The following is an 8,536-nucleotide window of genomic DNA, read 5'->3' as shown; positions in this document are numbered from 1 at the left end:
AGATCAGTCTATACTTCTTCGGCCTTACCTGTCTCACAGGTTTGTTGTGAGAACCAAATATCAAGCGGGAACTCTGTATACTGCCCATTGAAGAAGAGGAAGAGATTAAAATATAATAGGTAAAGAGACACATTACCAAGTGTGTGGGGTCTGCCTGCCCTTGGCCTCAGACTGAGAAGTGAAAAGGCAGAAGCCTCACTCAGTTCTTCCATCTTTCAGTTATGGGGCTGCCCAGCTCTTTGGCCCTCTTTGCTCTGACATCTCAAATATTGTTTGACAACGCCTCTCTTCTCCCTGAAGCCCCCCCCCCCACCACACGAGTCAACCAGGGCTCTGCTGTGGAGCCTAGGCAACCAGGGAGCAGTGCTCCACCCTCGTTGCCAGTCTGCCAGCCACAGCTGCCACAGTAGAGATCTTGCTGCAGACCTGTAGCTTCCTTGCCTCCTCAGCAGCTTGGGAGTTATGCTCCAGCTCTACCATCTGACATCTGATTGTGACTGTTGCTGCCAGGGAGTCCTGTTGGGCATTGCCCTGTTACCTGCATCATCCTCTCACTCACATGAGTCTCAGAGCAAGTTGCATTCTATGGACATCTGGCTGTAGGAGGCAGCTACAGGCACCATCTGTCATCACTTTTGCTTATAAACCTGCTGAATGAACAACTCTTAAAAATGTGCATATGCTGAACCAATACCTGAAGACTGCAGGGCTCACTGGGCAACATTCAGCATCACATCCTTGCTAAGCCACCTCCCTTGGCACAAGCAAGAGTTGGCAATCCTATCCGATCTGCTGTTTCGGCACTACTTTTTGTAGGGGCATCTTCTCTATTCTAATCTGATGCCAATCAATCAGGGATCCTATAAAGATTATAGTGACATCATAACATCATGTAGCCAATCAGATTGGGCAGCATCGTAATCATTGAGGGCAAATAAAATGAATTCAAAGGGGGATGGTTCCTGCGCTGCATTGTCCTCAAGTTGAGTGAATTGGGGCCAGAGAGGTGAGTGTTCACTGTCTAAAGGGGTGTCCAATAGCAGAATGGAAATGCCCAGTAGCCCCAGATGTGAGATATTCACATCTCCCATTCAATGGACATTTCTGCCTTCTTTAGACTACTTTCAATTGATGAAGGTGGGTGGGGGGATTTCAAAACATAGAAGTGTTTGGGAAATGTGTCCTCTTCCTGATTTAGTTGCTTCAACGGCTGTAGAAAAAAAAAAGAAGGGTAAGAATAACTTTCTATTGCATAATTTTTATTTTTCCTCGGTATATTGAGAAACTAATAAAATGACATATCTTCGTGCAGGGGATGATCAATCCTGTACATAGGTTCAGATTTATCACTGTAATCAGCAACTGTGAAACAGCCTCTGTACTCTGCTTCCTTACTAATTGTTATGGTCACAGCAATTTAAAGTATATATATCTCTCTCTTTCAAACATTCACTCTTTGGGACTGGAGATTGCAATGCTGTGTGTCCCTTAAACTAGGAAAATATGCAGACAGTGTATCTCCTGCCCCATTTCTCCATCAGGCCCTGAGTCAGCAGGTCTCTTGTTTTTACCACACAGTGAGGGGAAGAGGGCTCGAAAAACAGGAAAGGAGGAGCCTGCTCAACACTATCTGAATGCTCGCATGTTTAAAAGATTTAGGAAGTTGCATTCTAGCAGTCCTTCTCTCCACAATATGTCTTCCACTCTGCTTCATTAAATTGCAGCAGTGTAACAATTGTCTCAAGTAAAATGATTCCATCTCACAGGGGAAGAGATTTTTTGACAGCATTCTCTGTGAAGTCACAGTAGCATAGGTGGCAAAAATGAACCCTGTAAATATTGTTTTTGTTGATCATCTTTACTTGTTGGATGGCTTAACTTTAAAGTACCCCTGAGTACCTGAGCTCCCTGACACATCCTTAGCATGATTGTAAATGTATAACCGTGCATAACCCAAGGCTAGCAGAATGGGATAGTATCCCTTCCTCTTTGAGCAGTAAGGAAGCTTTATTCCTACTCCTTCCTTTGGTTCTGCCATCTATAGAATATGTATTATTGATGTGGAAACAAATCTTCTGGTGCTTTCAGGGGCTGTAGTGTGATGGAAATGAAAACAGTCCACCCATCCCACCCCAGTCCCCGTGACAGACAACACTGAGGAGTGGCAGCAGTGGGCCTTGGTGGGGCCAAGAACTGGGCATTGAAGGAGAGGAGTGGCAGTGGGAGAGAGTGTGGGCCTCGAAGAAGAAAAGGAGCAGTGATGGAGTGTGCAGGCCTCAGCATGGCCATGGGCTAGAGCCAGTCACAGAACAAGAGGTATAAACAGAAAGAAATTTCCAAGCTTGCGATGGCAAAAAGCTTTATTCAGAACAAGTTCCTAGGTATAAAACCTCATTTTCGTATTTTACTTCCTCAGTAAACTTATTTCTGAATTGGTTTTTTCCCCCCAGGGATACAAACAACCCACTACCTAAATCTTATATTTTATATACCTTATATTTTATATTTTAAATTTTAAGCCATATAATTTGGGTCTATTAGTATCAAAGGTCCATAAAAGTAACTATCTTATGAATTAGTTAGTGGGTTGAAAACCAATTCAGAAATAGGTTTACTGAGGAAGTAAAATACAAAAATGAGGTTTTATACCCAGGAATTCGTTCTGAATAAAGCCAGCTTGGAAATTTCTTTCTGTTTTTTCATCTTCAGCTGACGGGTCATCTCTGCTTGCATAGAACAAGAGGTGGCACAGGATGCAAGCCTTAGTGTGGCCACAGGCTGGGGTACCAAAGAACAGGAGTGGTCGTGCATGGGCCTCAGTGTGCACATGGACGAGGGCTGGGCACCAAACATGGGTGGTGCATCTCAGAAGATGGGTGACCATATGGAGGGTGAGTGAATTGGACTATCTCTCTTCCCGTCCAGATGGCCATCTCAGGGCTGAGCAGTGGAGCCACCTGCTTCCCCTTCAGCCATCCACGAAGCCCTGCTCACCCTGCCTCTGTGCAGTCCCCCTGGCTTCTGGGCCACAGTGGAGGGCAAGGAGGGAGGAGGAGGCATGCACTTCCCTGATGGGGGGTCACTGTCAGGGAAGTGTGAGCCCCTCAGAGAAGAGGGGCTGGAGGAGCTGCGAGGAAGAGGCAGAGGTGTCTTCCACCTCCCCTCCACAGTAAAGAGGGCACCTAGGGGGTCTCCTGCCCCCTCCTTGCACAGAAGGTGAATTGGCAGGGGCCATTGGGGGTGAGAATGGATTTCCAGTGGACCTGTTAAAGTTAAATGCCAGGAATGACTGTGGGGGGGGGGGGTCTGGGTCCCTGGGTTTGACAAGTTGGGGAGAGGGATATGAAAACCAGGTGCCAATCAGAGAGGGATATTTTGGGGTATATTGAGCAAGGGGTTGGACTAGATGGCCTGCATGGACTCTTCCTCCTCTGGGATTCCAAGATTCTATGTGGTGAGCTCCCCCTCACTGGCAGTCTTCAAGCAGTGGCTAATCCCGGGTGCTTTAGGTTGATCGTGCACTGAGCAGGGGGTTGGTGGTCCCACACTCCTTTAAGAATCTGATAATCTGATTCTTGGGAATTTTTGTTCTCATGAAATGTACAATAATGGCTGTGTGACAGACAGTCAGTGGTTAATGCTGTAACCCAGTTAGGAAACCTTGAGTGACAGAGGATTTAAATGGAATTCTTCAGCTGCGAGTGTCAGTTTGGATTTGACAATTAACAGTGAGAGAGCCAAGTGGACTTTGAGAGGGTCAAGAAGAATCCTGAGCCAAGGAGGTGGGATTCAGAACCCATCCCTATCAAGACCGAGGGAGATAGTGAAGGGCAACGATCCTATCAAGTCCGAGGGCAGTAGCTTCGAGAAGACGAGGATGCTCCCTAACCAATAGATAAGGGAGGAAACTGGAATTTGTATGAATGTTCCTATCTTCACCAAGTTTAGTGAGATCAAGAACCTTATGCTTGTTTGTGGCCATTTTCAGACTGCCTTTGTATTCTGTTTTAATAACTGGTTGCTAATGGGTTTCCCCCCCTGTCATTTCAGAAAGATCCATTCTAATTTCCAGCTGGTAGTGGAATTTATTTATCTGTTCATACAAACCCTCTTGAGTTGGGTTAGCAAAACGTGGTTGAGATGCTTTTGAAGGAAACTGCTTTGTTCTGTTTTCTATCCCTTCGCTGCACTTCTGAGTTGCTTTGGTGAGTGGCTTAAAATGTCCATAGTGCTTCCTACAATGCCACTTTTGCTGCACAACCTTCCCTGGAGGTTCCCTCCCCCCCCTTTTGAATGGAGTCAAAATTTAATATACAATTTTTTCAAACTCTGCAGCTTTGTGAACTCCAGGATTTAGGAAAAGGGCCTTAAGGCAAGGCAGCTTTAGCAGAATCCCTTAACCTGAAGGAGACTAATACTCAGATGAATATACTGTTATGCAGCTTCTGACCTTCTTGGGCTTTTGAACAAAATGAGAACAGCAGCACTGTTGGGGCAAGGATCAGAAGAAAAAAAAATATCCTGCTCATTGTCCTCCAGAGACATCTCACCTAGCTCCCCAGGGCAACCCAAATCTCTAGAATTCCTCCCCACCCCCATTCCTGTCTCTCAGTGGCTCTGACTGGAACAATATGACATAGTCACTTCTGATTATCCCAAAACATCTCCCTTTCCAGCCACTTGATGCTAACTTCAAAGCTAATCTTTTGCTTTCTTGCCCTTCTATCCCGCAGTCTCTCTTGCTGCATCAATATGTTTCCAAAAGCTATTAGTGCATTCATTGGCACTTCTGCCCTCCCGGAAGGATAAATTAGGACCAATAAAACTTTAGAAAAATTTAAAATGAAGTTATTTCAAATGATCTTTTTGTGATGGATAAAAAAGTACCCAGAGGATCTTTCTGAGTTCCAAAGCCCCAATGAAAGAGGGGGTCTTGCAGGACAAGGGCAGCAGGGGCCCGACCTCTGCTTTTATCTCTGACCCTTTGCCCCCCACTTCATCGGAATGACAGCAGTGGCGCCTGCGTTCTATGGGTATCTTGGCTTCTGAATAATGGATTTGTACTTGTTACTGGAACTTACCTGTCAGTTCTGCCAGATTGACACCATACAGTCTGTTTTAACTTCAGAGCAGGATCTCTGTGTACTGAACTCTGAAACTCTGAAAATGTTAGTATTTCAGGAGTAAAATATGTCGCAAGGAAGCCATATGAATTTATGACATCTCAGCAGGAGCATATACAAGTGGCCACCGGTAAAAAAGCAGGCTTGGAAGTTATTCTTCTTCTTTGGAAATCTTAATCAGAATCTTCCAGCAGTCTAACACCAGGCTCTTGTTTTCAGTGGGTTTAGACTGGAGTGCATCAGCATCAGATTGCACCTTTAATAAGCTTAACAAGCAAAGCAACAACTGCCTTCTTGTCAGTAAAACGAATTGTAATTTTCACCTGTCCTTTACTTGTATGTGTGTGGATTCAGAGTTTGCACATCTTCAATTTTGCCCCTACCAGCTTCTGTAGTTCCATCCAAAACCCCAGGTCTAGTAAATGCCTCTGCTGCAGCAAGGGCCAAGGTTGCCTTGCCAAGGAAAGACTCAGATCACCTTCCTTGCCCTGCTGTTTGGTTCTTTATAAGGGCCTGTCGTAATGGCAGACATGCCCAACAGACTTCGTTGACCTCCCACACCTGTTCTCCATTTGCCTGATAGTTGCTAGCAGTTCCTTAAAGGTACCTCTCACTGGCATGTGATGCTGGCCCTCTTGCTGTTGGGGCAGCCATAAGAGTAGTTTGCAGGCCATATGGGCTGGCTCTGAGGCCATGGGCTCCTGCTCTAACAGCCCAGGTAAGTCTGGGAGGAGATCTGATCTGATCTTGGACGTTGGGTTTGGGGCAATTTCTCTAGCTTAAGGATTTCATTCTGAAAGTTGACACAGTAGTTTGCCGATATTGCAGTGGGAGCAGAGAATTTTTCGTCTAGCAGAACAGTTTGTGGGAAATGACTAGATGTTCCATTTCATGCAGTCCGCTACTGGCTGATCTCTGACCCGAGGAAAAGAATTCTGACAGTTATTAGACCCGTACTACTGCAAAATTTATAGTCTCATCATATTTTCAGTCTGCTCCTGAATTTTTGTTTGGCTTCAGTCACTCCTGTTTTCTATGTGGTGGGGCTTATGTGATTTTATATGCTGTTCTGTTCTTTTTATTGTACACAAAGAGCACTGCGCTTGGCATATGGGGCACAAATGCTTTAAATAAGTAAATAAAGAAAATCCAACAAATGTTCATGCCTACAAAGCAAACGGTTCGCTTAAGAAATATCTGCTGTGGAGGTTCCTAAATGCCAAATCTGTCCTGTTGAGCAAATACTCCCCATGATTCTGCAACCGCCTGTTCTTCTTCAAGCAACAAAGGCTAGTGTGAAGTTGGGAGGGGAAGGTGTGTGGAGGGCAGCTGGGGGGAGGCTGAGATCTGCTGTTCTTCTGAGATCCCTGTGATTTAGACCGCCTGTAGGTTTTGAGACTATTTGAAGATAGTTGCTAGGTCTGTCATGAAGTGGCCCAGTCTCTTGCTTTGAGAAGGAAGGAAACAGACCTACAGGAAAAAAAAAAGAACAGACCTGCTGGACCAGACCTGTTGTCTATTGAGTTCAGCATCCTGCCTCACATAGTAGCTTACCAGTTCTTGTGGAGGGCCAGAGAGGTTGCAGATGGTATTTCGGCTGCTCCATCCCTGGGCCCAACTCATTATCCACCCACCTCTCCTCCCCAGCTGCATGGCAATACGAGGATCCTGTTTGCTCCAGCAGATGGGAGGGGAGGATTGTCAATGGTGCCTGATGAAAGAAAGGACTGGAAAAAGAGAGACATGCTTCCGTTTTCAGAGCTGCGGTGATGTGATAGGCCTAGGATGCTTCTCATAGTTGCAATTTAGCAATCCTCTTTGCCAGGACCCGAAGTTGGTAGGTCATCAAATGGCAGCACTCTCCATGGAGATATTGGATTGCTTGCCCCCAACATGATGGGGAGCAGCTCTTCTCAGATTCACAGTGCCAATATCATCCACTCATAGCGGGCATTAAAGCCTGGCATCAGGTCCACATGCAAGATTTTTTCCTCCGCTCTGCTTGCTGCTTTCTTGCTTCCTCCAGCAATTTAGTACTGATTTGGCTGCTTGAGATGTTGCTAAAGAAAAAAAGATCTCTCTCTCTCTCTGGGAACAGAGTTCATGCCACAATCAGAGAGCAGACAAAAAAAACCACACACAAGAATATGGCTCTTATTGACTTCCTGTCTAGCTGTGTAGTAATGAGAGCAAGCATAAAATTATAGAGCAGAAAATGTTGTTAAATAATTTACAGTAGTAAAGTAAAAGAAAACTTCAGCTGTAACACCGGATGTACTGTTCAAGTCAGCAAAACGACCCTTGCATTGAGAGTGCTTTAGGGCTCCTTGCTCTTTTTAGAGGAGAATGGTTTGTATACAATTTAACTTATCACATATCTGTTTAAATAAAAGGGGTTCTGCGCATATTTAATTCATTGAGACATGCCCAACCTAAGTGTCCAACAGCACTAAGAGAAGACCATTGTATAAGAATGTAAGGTTACCATGGCAATGGAGTCAGTGGCTCCCCACCCTGGTCCAGTGTACTGATTCCAACAGTGGCAAGTCAAAAGCCACATAGAAGCCACTGGGAACTCAGAGCCACTAGTAAGCAGCAATAGACCTATCCTCTATACATTTGTCAAGTCTGCTGTTAACGTCTAAGCCAGATCCATCACCACAACTTGCAACAGTGAGTTCCCATATTGACTACCTGTTGTCTGAAGCACTACTTCTTTTGTCTTTCTTGACATTCTGTTACATAAGGTGACCCCAATTTGTAGTACCATGGCAGAAAAATTACTCTCCATCTGCTCTCTCCATCCCACACTATAGCTCTATGCATAATGTTTGGTTGCATAGAGGGGAGAAAGATTGCTCCCAGCGACTTCACCCACAACTATCAAATGGTCAGGAGAATGTCTGGATAAAGCCGATTGCGTATACCAGTGTTTGTATACTTTTATCAGGGTTCCTGCAAAGTGGCAGAGCATATGAAATTTATATGAGAACAGGATCTTCTCATTCCTTCCATACACAATAATGGTGAAAGTGATGGGCACAATCCCTCTGTTCCCCTACACTGTCAGTAAACACACAATCAGATATCTGAATGGGCTTTTTGTGAATGCATGGGCATTGGAAACATCATTTGGCATCTATATGGTAAGACCACCAACATCTTCTGACTCCCTAAGGGGCTCCTGTATACAGCTGCCATTGGGTTCACTGTTGATTTTTAATTGGCTGATCAGCCTGTTTGCTCAGAAAGGCTATTTATTCAAACAGTGGAAATTACTATATGACCAATGATGAAGAAAAATGGGGGAAAGAGAGGAATGAGATTAGTGTTGCCACACACACACACACACTCACACACACGAGATGGAAACTCAGTTGATGTTGTTGACAAAGCTCCCCATGATATTCTGA

General features: G+C 45.0%; 1 protein-coding gene across 2 annotated transcripts in view; it reads left to right on the top strand.

Annotated features, from left to right (window-relative positions):
* STK32C (serine/threonine kinase 32C) overlaps window positions 1–8,536 on the top strand; it is a 191,633-nt gene that overhangs the window by 118,249 nt on the left and 64,848 nt on the right. The gene's annotated exons all lie outside the window — the stretch shown is intronic.

The sequence above is a fragment of the Paroedura picta genome, chromosome 8 (genome assembly GCF_049243985.1).
Source record: "Paroedura picta isolate Pp20150507F chromosome 8, Ppicta_v3.0, whole genome shotgun sequence".
Taxonomy (NCBI): Eukaryota; Metazoa; Chordata; class Lepidosauria; order Squamata; family Gekkonidae; genus Paroedura; species Paroedura picta.
Note: the sequence above shows the minus strand (reverse complement) of the source record. Positions and strands in the feature narration are given on the sequence as shown.